This window comes from Piliocolobus tephrosceles, chromosome 13, assembly GCF_002776525.5.
Source record: "Piliocolobus tephrosceles isolate RC106 chromosome 13, ASM277652v3, whole genome shotgun sequence".
Lineage (NCBI taxonomy): Eukaryota > Metazoa > Chordata > Mammalia > Primates > Cercopithecidae > Piliocolobus > Piliocolobus tephrosceles.
The window spans coordinates 32,286,824-32,303,613 of record NC_045446.1 but is presented as its reverse complement, the minus strand read 5'-3'; positions in this window follow the sequence as shown (position 1 = coordinate 32,303,613).

The window sequence follows — 16,790 nt, the reverse complement described above, 5'->3', positions numbered from 1 at the left end:
GCTGTGTGGCTGCTTGTTAGCAGCTCAGCTAAAATGTCTCGTGGAATGAGGTAGTGAGTGGCTGACGGGATTTTTTTTTTTTTTTTTTTTTTTTGCCTTCTAGATTTATTTTGTCACTTTCGTAATAAAATCTCAGGTTTCTCCAAGAACATGCAATTGAGATTTGACTGTCTCTGAAGTACTGAAATGAGTTTATAGCAATAGAATTCCCACTGAAAACCGATGAGTGCTATAATGTTCATCACTTTGGCTCACACTGAAGTATTAAAAGTCTAAGCACTGGCTGGAAAGCTTGTGTCATCAGTAAACTCGTGAGATTTACATGAACTTGGGGCTATTTCCAAAGAAGCCATCCCCATCCTCAATTCTGGTCAGTCCCAGGGTCCGCGGCTGGGGACACATACCCTCGGTGTAATGCGTCCCACCACCCCATGTGCTTTTAGTACCTCTGTAATTTTTCTCACGTAAAATAGAAAATGGAGTCTAATTCTCACACAGAAGTCTGTCAAAGAAAATGGCTGTAAGGACTGGCTCCCTTCTACCTCAAAGGTGTCTGTGCAGTGAGCACTTACACATTTCATTGCTCCTAGGATAAACACTAATAGCTCTGTACCAGGTACTATGCCAAGCATATACATACGTTTCTTTCTCATGTAACCCTCATGGCAGCCCTTGAAATTGGTACTTGTAGGAAAGAGGAGAAGCCAGGTTATATTGCAGTAACAGACAACCCTAACATCTCAGTGGTTTAAAGCCACAGAGGTATAATCTTTGCTTTTGCAAAGCCAGCTGTGACCTGGCCAGTTGTCTGTGGCGTGGGAGCTCAGCAAGGCATCTCCACAAGCACCCATATCCACTGGAGACCCCACACAGGCAATCCAATGCTGCCACCTAAAAGTGGCCCCTGTCACTCATGCTCACTGACATTGGTCAGTCAAAGCAAGTCATGTGGCCACATCTAACTTCAAGGGAACAGGAGAATGTGATCCTACTGCTGAAAGGACTGGTGAGCAGCATCTGTGGTTACCACGGTGAATTTCCCATCTTACAAATCAGGGAATTAGAAAGGGAAGTAATGCCCAAAGCCACACAACTCACAAATGAGATGACTGTGTAATTGATTGTCCAAACAAGGACCCCTTTGCCAATGAAAGGGAGGAGTTTTAATCAGTATCTCCCTGAATCCTGGACAACCTGCTCTGCCCACTTTGGGACTAGTAAAGACCCATTCCACTCCTCCTCTCGCTATGTTCCTCCCCAAGGGTTGAGAAGTCCATGGGCCAAAAGATTTTGCCCTTTCAGAGCCAGTGCCTCCTGCTTCCAGACCATGCTCCAAGTCTCCATATGACTCCAGAACTCTGCCCAAATGACCCCAAGTCTCTTCCAAAGCCTGGGTCAGCCTCTTCCTTCCCCAGGTATATCTTCCAAAGGGCAAGCAACGTGGCAGATATACCCACCTCTAGTCCCAAAGGATGGCCAATGGGCAAATGTTGGGGGGTGGACTAGATGTAAACCTGCAGGCTGGGGTGTTCACACACACTGCTATGGTTTGAATCTATGAATCATCCCAAAATTCATATGCTGAAACCTAAGACCCAAGACGATGATACTGTAAATAAAAAAGTATGCATCAGGTCTCAATCAATTTAGAAGTCTATTTTGCCAAGGTTAAGGACGTGCCTGGGAGGAAAAAACAAAACAAAACACAGAATCACAGAAACAGCCTGTGGTCTGTGCCTTTCTCCAAGGATGATTTCCAGGGCTTCAATATTTAAAGGGAAAAATAGGCTGCAGGGGAAAGAGAGAGAGGATATGGAAATCCACAGGTTGCAAGGAAAAAAGAGCAGGTAGGGGAATAGTCAATTGTGTCTTCATCTCCTGCTCAGTAAATCGGTATTTTACATACAGTAAGGGGAATATAGAGTAGTTACCTGTGGAAATATTTAACCTTTATCGGTAGGCATCTGCTCAGGAGCAAAAGGAAAGGCAGCCTCTTGCATGACTCAGCTTTCAGCTTAACTTTTCCTTGTGGCAGAGCGAATTGGGATCCCAAGTTTTTATTTTCCTCTCATGGTATTAAGAGGTGGGGCTTCTAGGAGGTGATTAGTTCGTGAGGGCAGGGCCCTCATGAATAGGATTAGTGCCTCTATAAAGGGCTCAAGAGAACTAACTAGGCCTCCTTTTTGCCCTTCTGCCATGTGAGGACCCAGTAACAAGGCACCATCTTTGGAAGCAGAGAGCAGCCTTCACTAGATACCAAACCTACCAGGGCTCTGATCTTGGACTTCCTAGCCTACAGAGCTGTGAGAAATAAATTTCTATTCTTTATAAATGACCCAGTCTAAGGTATTTTGTTACAGCAACAAAAACAGACTAACACACACACCTACATGGAGCCCATTGGTAGGAAGAACAATAATAGAGTGACCTCCATTTTTTTATTTATTCCCATAATGGTGCCCACAAGTATTAAGGGATGGCCTGCCATGATGCCGGGGCAACCAGGACTGTCTTGGGTAAACAGAGATGTGTGGTTCCCCTACTTAGAAATGGCAGATAAGGCTAGGCACGGTGGCTCAAGCCTGTAATCCCAACACTTTGGGAAGCTAAGGTGGGCGGATCATGAGGTCAGGAGTTCAAGACCAGCTTGGCCAACATGGTGAAACCCCATCTCTATTAAAGATACAAAAAATTAGCCAGGGGTGATGGCACGCATCACCAGCTACTCAGGAGGCTGAGGCAGGAGAATCACTTGAACCCAGGAGGTGGAGGTTGCAGTGAGCCGAGATCACGGCACTGCACTCCAGCCCAAGCGGGCGATAGTGCATGACTCTGTCTCAAAAAAAAAAAAAAAAAAGAAATGGCAGATAAAGGATACAACTACAGGTCTCTCTAATATAGACCCTACTCTGTCAATCACTCCACTATACTGCCTCTGATTCAGGCGCCTCTTAGTGGAACCAACGGGGCTATCACCACAATTTTGAAAACTGGTGGGAGAGCATGGTGTCATTTGAAAACTCAAGATTACTGTGATGAGATGCAGAGTTGGTAGCATGGAAAGACAGGTCCAAAGTCCTGGTTGAATTCGAGTTCTAACTCTGCCACTCAGGAGTGCTGTGATCTCGGCAGGTTACCCTCCTCCTCAAGAGCCTGTTCTGTTGTACAGTGGGGATCATCACCATAATATCTAGCTTCTAGAGTAGCTGTGCAGATGAGGTGAGATAATGTATGTGCAAGGAGCTTGAGGACTGGGGAGTGACACACACATAAAAGGATTGCTCCCTGTTGACCCTCCTGAGCAGGTCAAGTGCCAGAGTTCAGGTAATCAATGCCTGCAAACACCAGGCTGCTGTTTAATCATCTTTTCATGCTTTAGAATTATTCATGTAAAGCATTTTTAAAACCTCAAAATCCATCTATCACTAGGTTGAACTGAATGGCCTCAATGACAAAGGAATAGCACTTGGCAATTGTTTTTATCATGGTGAGGGTATTCCAAAGAAATTTATACGTGGCAGGAATTTGGAACTCAATTCCACAGCAGATGGAGAGTCTCCATACATGCAAAAAGCATTCAAGAATCCAGATGGAAAAGGTCACTGGGGATTATGTTTTCCAAATCAGGAAACTGAGGCCCAGAGAGATTAAACCCATGGTTTTCCCTGTGGCACTGAGGTGGAGACAGACCTTGGACTGGAACCCAACTCAGTTGTCTTCTTTAAAATCTCAACTTTCTCATCTGGAAAATGGTGATAATAACACCTGCTGTATAGAACAGTCATGATGATCGATTGAAGCAATGACTGTAAAGCATTTTGTGTCTTCGGCATTCAGCAAATGGCAGCCATTTTTATTGTGATATTTTTATTATGATAAATACATAAGGACCATATTTTAGTAGGGTCCTTATGTATTTCAGCATCAAAGATTTATTTTATCCATAGGTTCTTCTAGACTGCAATCTATGGCGTAAGTGACCGACTGAGGTTATGGATTTAACAGAAAAGTGTCAAAGGTTTATTGGTTTGTTGTTTTAAACATATAAAGAAAGCTGGCTTTACTGCACCAAAGTTTATATCTTCTGTAAAAGGGAGGTCTGAACAGTACCTACCTCATAAGGTGGCTGCAAGGGCTCAGAGAAGAAAGCCCTTAGCCCCAAGCCCTGATGCAAGAAGGCACTTGATCAGTGGAGCTAGATGACTCTGTTATAAAAAGTATTAATGAATTGACATTTTAAGGGCAAAAATATATGCAAAGAAATCAAAAGAAATTGTCTAGAGAATAATCTGAACTTTATGACACGCACAATTCCATGTACAGTATGTATGATTCACACGGATGCGGGCCTCATCAGCTGCAGGAGGCCCCTCTGGAAGTCTTCTGGAAGGCTTGTTGGCTTGCCGGTGGCTGGATTCACAAAGACTTGAACCAGACCAGAACATCAAACTGTGCCAACATAGGGTGGCCAAAGAAAAAACCATCACCAAGGTGACGGTGATCTACGGAGGGCAGTTCCTCAGTGGGCTTAGGTGGAAATAGAGCAAGGAGGTAATATACACTGGAGTGACCCACTTTCTCCACAGCCAAGGTAGCCACTGGAATCTGAGGAAACGCGATAGGTGTGTGGTAGGTACACCAATTGGCCACCATGAACCCCAGCACGGAGGATGACTGCAAGCTGGTTTTCAGGCCACAGTACCTAGAAGATTAAATCACAATGCTTATTCTGGGTCACCATGATGCTGTCTCCCAACCCAAAGGCAGCCTCTTCCAGTGGCAAAGGGCTCTGCCTCAAACGGCCTTGGTTCAAATCCCAGCTCCGCCATTTAAGCAAATTACCTTTGGCAAATTACTTAACTTCCCTGTACCTCTGTTTTTTTTATTTTACTTTTTTATTATACAGTGCTCTGCATGTTCAGAGAAATCTCTAGTAATGAACTATAGAATGGTCCCTTAAAATAGAGTCTATCTCAGTTACTGCAAAAATCTAACATCATAACCTACCTCATAGGCTGACTGTGAGAATTAAATGATGAACATACACCATTTAATATATTAACAGTTCCTAGACAGGGTAAGTTCTTCTTAAACATTGGCTATTATTAATTTATGCCATTCCCTTTAATGGCAAAAACCACAATGACTTTTGCACCAACCTAATACTTATGTCCATCTTGTTCTCTTGTTTCTCATGATGAAAAGTCAGGTGCTTTTATGCTAAATGAGAAGGAAAACTCATTTATTAGCGATAATAAGTTATTGTGTCTCTTATTTCTGCTGCTAGATATTAATCTCAAAGAACAGGGGCTGTGTCTTGTTCACTTTTTAAGTTTGTCTAATAGGAACAAGGTGACACTTGAGATAAAATTTGGAGGCTGAACAGAATCGGAAATAAAAAGCATCAAGCTGGGTTACAGCCCCCTCTCCTCTGTACCAAAGAGGCCCACAGATGATTTAAACATTTTAAACACAGTCTTATTGTCTTCTTCTCTTGACAAAAATTAACATTGACTCTGAGAGTTCATTGTGAAGGAAGAATTACGCGTTGTATAAAGTTTGACTACAAAGTTATTCATTGATGCATTGTTCATGGAGGGGAAAGGGAAACAAGCTACAAGTCTCCGCTCAGGGAGGGCACCCATCAAGAGTGTCACATAGCCAGCCCCCCTCAGGGTACACCACGGTCATCCAAGGTGCCGTGAGATACGTCCACTGACTAACATGGAAAGATGTTCAATGGAAAAGATCAGGTTACAGAACAGCATGTACTACCCCACGTGATCTCACTCATTATACAAGGACATGTTGGTTTATGTACATATTGCCTAGAAAAAACGTTGAAAAGCTAGACGGCAAAATGTTTTCAGTAGTTATCTAGCAGTGGAATTGTGGATAATTTTTTTCTCCTTTTTGCTTACTTGAATCTTCCCGAATGAACATAATTTGCCTTTGAAATAAGAGAACATGTTATTTTTTCAATGGCTGAGTGTAAATTTATTTATTATTTCTTTTTAAAGAAACACTAGAGGGATGAGCAGTGGGATAAATGAGGCTCCTTCTTCCTTCTGCCATGGTCCTGACCCCACTTCCCTGCCTTAGAAGGCTTCCTCATGAGCACTGTGAGAGTGCTGCTATAACAAAATACCATAGCCCGGGGGATGCTTATCAACAACAGAAGTTTATTTCCCGCAGTTCTGGAGACCAGGAAGTCCAAGATCAAGGCGCCAGCAGGTGGGTGTCTGGAGTGTGCCTGCCTCCTGGTTCATAGATGGTTGTCTTTTCACTGAGTGCTCACATGGCAGAAGGTGAGAGAGCTTTCTGGGATCTCTTATAAAGGTGCTATTAGGTTGGTGCAAAAGTAATTGTGGTTTTTGCCATTACTTTTAGTTCACATGGAAGCTGGGCTCATCAGCTCATCATATATTACTTTTAATGGCAAAGACTGCAATTACTTTTGCACCAGCCTAATAATTCTACTCATAAAAGCTCTGTCCTCAGAACCTAATCACCTCCCAAAGGACTCACCTTTGAAGATGAGGTTTCAACTACGAATGAGTAGTGTGGACAAACATTTAGTCTATAGCAGAGGGAAAGGAGAAACGTGAAAAGAAAAGCCTTAATTTTCAGTGTGACTCTAAGATCCAGTGAAAATCAAAATCACTTGCTTTTATTTCCCTTACCTTTCTTTTCTATTCCCTGCCACTGTTTTCCTCTTGGACAGTAAAAAAATTATGCTTCTTCTCACTAGGAGAGCAATATTTCATGAGCACCCTGTTTTCTGTGTGAGCCCAATTATATTTTTAAATAATTGAATTGCATTTAAACAGTGCAGTCTACTGAACAGCTGGTATGTGTCAGGGCAGTGCTAGGTGCTTTACATTTTATACTCAGTTTTCAAAACAACCCTGCAAAGCAGGTCTTAGTTTCCCCATTCTACAGGGAAGAAAATAAAGCAAAGAGATGGAATAAGTTTCCCAAAGGCATGCATGCAGTAAGTGGTGGACTTGGACCCAAATTTGGGCTCTCTTGATGCAAAGTTCTCATTTTCTTCCCCATTCTGGATCTCTAGATGGCGAAAACAAAATCTACATTTCAGTCTAGTTGGATGAACTGCATTTTCTTTAAGTGGTTCTGGGACTTTGAAACAGTGGCATCGCATTTAGGCAACATGCCCCGTGTTTGCAAGTTCATGCCCTGATTTGGTTGGCAGTAACAATAGGCTCCTGAGTGAGAATGCTCCCCCCGATTCTTTTCTTTAGGTTTCCATTTTTATTAAAGTGTATGTGTATGTGCCTGCTTTTAAAAAGTCAAATAGTTGTTCAAGTCTTCTTACAAAAAAAAAAAAAAAAAAAACAACACCACTTTTCTGGCTGGTTGTACGTTTGGTTATAGTCTAGGTCAGTAAGTTCTTAGAAGGAGTGAATCCATTCAAAAATCTCTATTGCACACCTGCTCTTAGTTAAACGCTGAGGATAAATCTTTGGGCAAGGGAAAATGCCTTTCCTCGGGAGTTCTCAATAAAGGGTGTGGGTAGCATCAGCTCCCATTTTCTCCTCTGGCAAGAAGTAGATGCTAGCTGTGTTACTTTCTGCTTGCAGAGGAAAGAAGTCGGGCTGCCCCCTTCCACTCTTTCCTTCTTCTTTTTCTCCTCTCCTTTTCTTCTTTTTCTCCACAAACATTTATTGTGCACCTACTACATTCCAAGCTTGTGGTGGGCATGGAAGAGACAGCAGTGAACAAGCTAGGTGGTAAAGGTCTCTGCCCACGTGTAGCCTTTGTCTAGAAAGGAAGCATTATGTGATTATGGATGGATGTGATTATGATGCATTGTGATGAATGCAATGCTGGCTAAAGCACAGGGATTCTGCAGGATCTAGCAGGGGCCTGACTTGGCCTAGGAAGTCCAGGCAGACCTTCTGAGAAGGGACAGCTAAGCTGAGACAGGACGAGCATGTAGGAGCTATCCCAGTGAATAGTAGGGGGCACAGTCTTCCTGGAATAGAAATGCATGCAAGGGCCTGGAGGCCAGAAAGAGTGTGGCACATCCTAGAGATAACAGACGTCCCAGATGGCTGGAACACACTCTGCCAGGGGAGGCTGGGGAGGAGGCAGGAGCCAGGCTGGGAAGGATCTGTTAAAGAATTTGGATTTTTATCCTGGGGCAATGGGAAGTCAATAAATGGGTCATATGCGTGGGAGAGCAAGATCAAGTTTAGTAAAATGGTCTGTTTAGTAAACTAAATGATTATGTTTAGTAAAAAGATCTGTGGCTTCAAATTGAACAGTGGGTTACAATAGAAACAGCAATATCTGCAGGGACAGCAGTTAGGCCTCTACCACAGTCCTGCCAAAGACAATGGTTGCTTGGACTAGGTGGTGACAGAGGAGATGGAAAAAACTGGATGGATTCAGGAGAGATTTTACAGAAGGTCTGGGGATACACTGGAATGCAGGAGAGGAAGGAGCCCAGGATGACTTCTGGTCTCAGGCATCTTGCTGATGATTTCATTGGCGGAGGGGAGGCTTGGGGTGAAGATGAGGGGGGAAAGTAACAGGTTGAAGTGAACTTTTGGCTGGGCACGGTGGCTTGCACCTATAACTCTAGCACTTTGGGCAGATGACTTGAGCCCAGGAGTTCGAGACCAGCCTGGGCAACATGACAAGATCTGTCTCTACAAACAATAACAACAACAACAAAAAGAAACAGAAATTAGCCAGGTAGTCCCAGTTACTTGGGAGGCTGAGGTAGGAGGATCAATTGAGCCTGGGAGGTCAAGGAGGCAGTGAGCTGTGATTGTGCCACTGCACTCCAGCCTAGGTGAGACAGAGAGACCCTGTCTCAAAAAAAAAAAAAAAAAAGAAGTGACATTTTGAAGAGGTTGAGCTGGGTGCCTGTGAGATTCTAAGAAGAGGTGAGCATCAGGAATAATAATGTCACTAACTCACATTTATTTAGCCCTGTACTACATGTACTACAGGCCAGGCCTTCCTTTAAGCACACAAACTGGATGATCTCACCAAGAGATAACTGAATAGATGGGCCTGAAGCTCAGAAGAGAGGTTTGGGCTGGAGACAGGAGTTGAGAGACTAAATTAAGTCTAAACTCATGGTCCGGACAGGCAATGTAAAGAGTTGAAGCTGGCTGGGTGTGACCCAGTTGTGGTGGGCCTGTGGTGCACTGGCCAGCAAATACAAGTCTGACACCAGACAAATTCAGACTTTAAAAATATACTGGGCAGAGTGAATAAAACTCAGCATGGCCTGCCTCGGTTTGCCTTGTAGGCCTCCAGTTCGTGACTTCTGGGACAGATGGCCATCAGACCATGAGGGAGAGAGACACTGCCCAGGAGAGAAGATAGGACGGGATGATGAACTGGAGCCCAGAGTTTCAACCTTCCACACAGAAAACTGGCTCTGAATATAAGTTCCCAATGGGTTTCCTGGGATGTAACAAGTGACTGATAAAAGTGTGCGATTCTGATGCTGCCTAATTGTCATACGAGGTGAATTCCTATCTTCATGCTTTCTTATCCCTGATTTAGTGTATGCTAGAATAAGGGAATGTTAGATGTGAAAGACAGATGCCTTGGGCATCATCTGGGACAGGGGCTTTCTACACTGACGTGGATCAGAATCTCCTAGGGAAACAGATCCCAGCATCATCCTGCCAGGCCTTCCAAACCAACCCACACAGAGGGGTCCAGGCATCTTTATTCTTACAAGCTCCCCAGGTGATTCTGATGTATACACCTGAGCATAAGATATTCTTGTCTAGTGCTACCCCCTCAGATAGGGAAACAGCTTAGAGAGATGAAATCAGTTGCTCACAGTCACGCTGCCAGAAAGGGGCAGGAGTGGGGCCCACCACAGTGCTTCACATCTATAATCCCAGCACTTTGGGAGGCCATGGTGGGAGAATCGCATGAGCCCAGGAGTTCGAGACTAGCCTAGGCAACAGGGCGAGACCCCATCTCCACAAAAAAATTTAAAAATTAGCCTAGCATGTGCCTGTAGTCCCAGCTACTCAGGAGGCCGAGGCAGGAGGATCACTTGAGTCCAGGAGTTGAAGGTTGCTGTAAGCTATGATCACCCCACTGTGCTCTAGCCAGGGTGACTGAGCAAGACTCTGTCGAAGGAAGGAGGGAAGGAGGGAAGGAGGAAAGGAGGGATGCAGGGAAGGAAGGAAGGGAGGGAGGGAGGGAGGGAGGGAGAGAAGGAAGGGAGAGAAGGAAGGGAGAGAAGGAAGGGAAGGCAAGGAGAGAGAAAAAACGAAAAAGAAAGAGAAAGAGAGAAAGACAAGTGAAGTCTACACTCTGGACTTCCCTCTAGCCCCTTCAGCTGGGTTCATTAACCTCCCCAGCCCCAGAATCAGCCCCAGCCTAAACTTGAGGAACAATGAGTCTTCGAGGCAACCATGGCTCAGAATCAGACCAGCAGTGCCCATGATCCCCGCCTGACTTTGTATCTAGCTCCAACAATGGGGCTTGGTCTTATCTTCTCCCCCTTCCCCAAGTTCCAGCCTCTTTCTTTGCATCCATAACTAGGTTCTGCCTGGACCCCTGTGCTGAAGCCCTGCTTTGGTGTCTTCTGAAGCCCTGGGTCCTTCTGGAGCAGAAGGCATGCACCTGAGGGACCCAGTGCTCCTGGGTCTGTGTGAGGACACAGTCCTGCCTCCTCCTGAGGTCAGGAGAGAAAGCGCCTGTCAGGTTGTAGGAGGCCAGTGGGCAGATGGCACAGGTATGCCTTTCAGAGGGGTGACCCTATTTTTGTCACTCACTATAAATAGTATAGAATGGGCCGTGGCTTGTGGTCAGTTACCTGGAATATCAGGGCAGGATTCTGGCAGGAAGTCTACTCCCACACTTCCCTCACATCAGAATAAACACAGGCTTGGCAGCATGAACCTGAGACTGTGCTGAGTCCTCAAGGAGCATCGCACTGGCAGTTGAAGGGCAGTTCAGGCCTTGGGACCCCACACAAAGAAGCCTCTGACGGTGTGTTGGTAGAAGATTATGTGGTTACAAGGAGAAATACCCACATTAAGAAATAGAGGCTGGGTGTGGTGGCTCATGCCTGTAATCCCAGCGCTTTGAGAGGCTGAGTTGGGAAGCTCACTTGAGCCCAGGAGTTCAAGGCTGCAATGAGTCGTGACTGTGTCACTGCACTCAAGCCTGGATGACACAGTGAGACACTGTCTCTAAAAAGTTCTTTAAAGACAAAAAAATAAAAAGAAATAGAATATACCTTAAATGGAAACATGTATAAAGTTAAAAGATTAAGATGAAACTAGCACTTAAGAATGTAGTCTGTGTGTCTTTATGAAAATAATTTATCTTCAATCAAGCCTATTTTAATATTGTCATTACAGAATTATTCAGGTATATAGGGCCCAGGAAGACTAATAGAAATAAATGACATATCAACCATTTATATTACTGCTATCATGCAGTACAGAATACTGGCTAAAAGCTTAAGGTCATTAGATCTGAATTTGATTCATGGCCCTGATGCTGTGTGATCTCAACAAGTCACTCAATGTCCCAGAGCCCCAGATTTTCTTTCTTTCTTTTTTTTTTTTTTTTTTTTTTGAGATGGAGTTTTGCTCTTTTGCCCAGGCTGGAGTAGAGTGGCATGATCTCGGCTCACTCTAACCTCCACCCCTTGGGTTCAAGCGATTCTTCTGCCTGAGCCCCCCAAGTAGCTGGGATTACAGGCACCCACCACCATGCCTGGCTAATCTTTGTATTTTTAGTAGAGACGAGGTTTCACCATGTTGGCCTGGCTGGTCTCGAACTCCTGACCTCAGGTGATCCACCTGCCTCAGCCTCCCAAAGTGCTAGGATTACAGGCTTGAGCCACTGTGCTCAGCCAGTTTTTCTCATCTTTAAAAATGGAAATAATAACACAGTCTTGATTGGATTTTGTGGCAATTAAATAAGACAATGCATATTTTTTATGTCCTGGCTAATTTCTGGACCCTAAAGATTTTTGTGGTTATTGTTGTTTGCTTATTTTTCAAAATTTGCAAATGATTTTGGTCTCTAAGGGTGGAGACTTACATTTACCTTTGGGCCAGACTTTTCCCTTATTTAAGAAGACTGCTTGCATCAGGACCCTGGTAACCAGCTAGGGTGTAGATAGTGGTGATTGTCAATGAAGGCCACTGTGTTGTTCCTTCAGGTGGTGTCCAGTGTCATGGACATCAAAACCAGGGAGAGGGCAAGAGGGAAAGAGCCAGAGAGATGGGGGTGGCAACTGTTACACTTTAGAAACCTCCAGGAAAAGCTGAGGGATGCTTCAAAGGGGAGAGGGGACCCGTTCAGCCATTGAGCCAGAGGAAGATTAAGTCAATGAAATTTGCATAGTAAATATATAGAACGTAACTAATTTTTACTGCATTGTCATAGCAGGAATTTGCTCAAGAGGTACAACAGAAGTCTTGCTTGGTCTCTTGGTGGCAATGATTCAAGCATAATCAATTTGTGGAGCTAAGATCTCCTCAACAGAAACTGGTAAATCAATCTAGACTTCGGCTTAAGTTTTACCAATTTAACTGATGTAGTTTGGATGTTTGTCCCCTCCAAATACCATGCTGAAATGGAACCCCCACAGTTGGAGATTGGGCTTAGTGGGAAGTGTCTGGGTCATGAGGCAGATCCCTCATGAATTTCCCACAGTAATGAATGAGTTCTCAGTCTATTAGTTCCCACGAAAGCTGGTTGTTTAAGGAGCCTGGCACCTCTTGCTCTCTCTTCTTGCTTCCTCTCTTGCCATGTGACGCCTGCTTCCTCTTCACCTTCCACCATGAATGAAAGTTTCCTGAGATCCTCACCAGAAAGAGATGCTGGCACCATGCTTCTTGTACAGCCTGCAAAACCATGAGCCAAATAAACCTCTTTTATTTAAAAAATTACCCAGTCTCAGGTATTACTTTAGAGCAATGCAAAATGGACTAATACATTAACATTATCCTTGGGTTTGGTGCTGGTGATACCAACATGATAAAAGGTTCTCTTCTCTTGACCCTACACTAATCAAAGAAAGACAGTATTGAATACTTCATCACAAATTAAATGTGAGTGTTCTGCAGGAAGTTTATATACATTTGGCTCTCCATATCTGCCAGTTCTGCTTCTTCAGATTCAACCAACTTCAAACAGAAAATATCCAGGAAAAAAATAGAAGAAAAAAATTAAAATAATACAAATTTTAAAAAACAGTATAATTATTTACTAGCATTTACATTATATTAGGTACGATAAGTAACCTAGGGATGATTTAAAACATACACGAGGATCTACATAGGTTATATGCAAATACTATGGCATTTTATATCAGGCACTTGAGCGCCCTTGGATTTTGGTATCTGCAGGGCATCCTGGAAACAACCCCCTGCTGAAACTAGGGGACAACTGTATATGGTTGTATGAAATGCAATAACAAAACAGCCTAAGCTAGACAGAGGCAGGTGGGAGCAAAGAGCTTCTGAGAAACCAAAACCAATGAGGCCCTGTGGCTGGACCACAGGACTGGAAGGGAGCAAGGTAGCAGATGAGGCAGGACTAGGTGGCTGGGCCAAATTACATAGGAACTGGATTTTATCCCAAGAGAATGGGAAGCTATTCTGTTGGGAGGGAGTGGCATGACCATCTTATTATTTCAAGATCAGCACTCTAGGAAATGAATTAATGAAGTCAAGTGTAGGGGCAGAGACACCAGTTAGGAGACTATTGAGATATTGAGAACTGGGCTGAGTGGCAACAGTGGAAATGAAAGTTGTGGCTTCCAGAGATATTCAGGGAAGGGCTTAAAGGACAGATACTTGGACCTTTCCTGGGCTCACTGGTTTTCAGCTCTCAGCAAGGTCAGTATTTGGTAGCAATGGCACCTACAGCAAAACCAGGTGCCTCCATCAACTCTTTCCAGGCTTTGAGGTTATTGATGAAACTTAGGGTTCTTCACTATAAACAAATACCACACTCCCTAAGGAGATTTCTGCCTCAGGTACCTATTATTCTGCATGACTATACCTGTGAACTTGTCCCATTTTCTGTTTGAGTATAATTTAAGTCTAGGTTTTTCAAGTACTTCCAAACCTAGAGGAGACGATCCCATAGATAAATAAATTTATTTGAAACATATAAACTGTTTTGCTTCCAAAAATATTGGAGGCCATTAAGACAAAAAAGGGAAGGGATGTTTTCTGACAATCTCGTAGTTTGAAGAGCCATGACTTGGAGAATGCTATGTTTTTCCTTTGTTTAGCTTTACGCTGCTTTTTAGTATATTTGGCTTTATTTTAGAGGACAAATGATATAGGTAATAAGAAAAATTTCTCAGAACTCAACTCTAGCAAGATGTGAGGTTGAGCAAATATCAAAATAAGCCTTTACCCCATGCTATGTTTATCTTGCCACTTGGCAATATACTGATATTAAAAATATTTCCAAACCAAGTTGCCTAGCTCTAAATCTGAGAAGCTAATATAACGAGTTGGCAAGAGTTCACATTAGGAAAAAGCCTAGACCCACTTGGCTGCAGATCACTGCTACTTCACATTTCAATGTGCATGCATTGGGCTCCCAAAGTGAGGAAAATAAAAATAATGAAAATCATCTACTGTCAGAGAGAACAATTTCTTTGCCACAGTGTTCTCACAGGAAGTTCATTCTGGTAAATCAGTGTCAAAATGACAAGAAAATCCAACATGTCTCAAGAGGCACAATATATAACAAGCAAAGAATTCTAAATCGGTGTTCAGAAATTGAATGTTAAAGGAGCTAATGAAAAATTCAAGACCAAAAAATGATGGATGTGAAACAAATTCATTAAAACATTTTGAGTAAAAATAAGAAGACCGTGACATTATGCTCAATTAACAGGAAAATACAGTCTTAAAGGGTAAATGTGGTAGATAATGATCTGCTTTTTCAGACATCAAGAAGTGGAATCAACCATTAAAGATGGCTCTGAAAGAGAGACTAGATTAGATAAAAATTGAATCTACACACTAATGATATCACAACTGTTGTGCTTTTTGCCTTTGCTAGAGTTGCCCTCTCAGCAACAGATTTCTAAGAAAGCATCTCTGAAAAATGATTACTGGATATTTCAAGCCTCAAAATTAAGCAGGTTAGGGATACAGTAATCATTCCTGGGCACCTGCTGTGCAGTGCAGCAGCAATGTAAAACTCTCTTTCAAATCACCAATGTCAGAAAATACTTAAAATCCCTGGAGAACAATTTAGAATACCAAATACGCTAGAAATAACTCTCTGAAGAAGGCAAAATTGGAGGAGACAGAGGATGGAGTATGAAGAGTTTTTCTTTCTTGAAATCACCACAGTGTGATTTGGGAAGATGAAAGAACTTGGATCTCTGCCCCAGAAAGAGGTTACTAAATAAGTCAAGTACCCCAGCTAAGAGGATCCCAACATCAGTCCAAGCATTTGGGTGGCTTTAAAGCTTGTTTGTCATTTGTTTCTTCATGTTTTTTAAATAATTAACTTTTATTACATAATTAATGCATGCACACTGTAGAAAAGTAGAAAGTATAGGTAAAAAGAAGAAAATTTAAGTCACCCTTTCCATAGGTCAGAAATAACCGGAATTAACATTTTGGTGTGCCTCTTTCCAGACTTTTTTAGGACAGGAGATTTTTGTTTTGTTCTAATGAAACCGAGATCATACTGAAACTTGCTTTCTTCAATCAATTACATATCATGAATTCATTTCCATACCAGTAAATATATTTCTTACCATGACTGCCGAATATGCCCTTGTATGGGCAGAGCATCATTTATTTAATGAATCCAAAGGTGATTTTTAAAATAATTTTATTTTTATTTATGTGTTCTTTGTATTTTGTTGAGACAAGGTCTCACTCTGTCACCCAGGTTGGAGTGTGGTGGTGTGATCATGTCTCACTGAAGCCTCAACCTTCTGGGCTCAGGTGATCCTCCCACCTCAGCCTCCTGAGTAGCTGGGACCATAGGCACACACCATCATGTCTGGCTAATTCTTGTATTTTTTGTAGAGATGGTTTTTTTCCATGTTGTCCACGCTGATCTCAAACTCCTGGCTTAAGCAGTCCATCCACCTTGGCCTCCCAAAGTTCTGGGATTACAGGTGTGAGCCACCATGCCCGGCTGGATTCTGTTTTAAAATACTTTCAAACTGACAGAAAGGCTTGCAAGAACAGTACAGTGGACTCCTGGGTATCTTTTACACAGAATCATCCATTGTTAACATTTTGTCACATGTGCTTTATGATTAACTTTGATTATTTTTGAACTATTTGAGAGTAGGTTGTGCATGTCATGCCACTTTCTCCTAAATATTTCAGTGTGTATTTCAAAGAGCAAGGGGAGTTCCATAACCACACCACTAAATGATTTCTAAGCCATTTCTGCACCAAACTGCTATAATTCTTTATTTTATTTTATTTTATTTTATTATTATTATACTTTAAGTTCCAGGGTACATGTGCATAACGTGCAGGTTTGTTACATATGTGTACTTGTGCCATGTTGCTGTGCTGCACCCATCAACTCGTCATTTACACCAAACAATATTTTTAATTAAATTTATTAAAAACTATTTATATCCTACAATTTAATAGCTACTTAAATGATACATGTAAATTGAGAGGAAAAAAATAGTATCTTTACACCATTTTTTTTTTTTTTTTTAATTCTTAATAATAATAGTCATTCCTTTCCTGGTCTCATGTTTAGATCTTCAAACAACTCTTGGTTCTACTCTGAGCAGGACTCTATGTTGGATG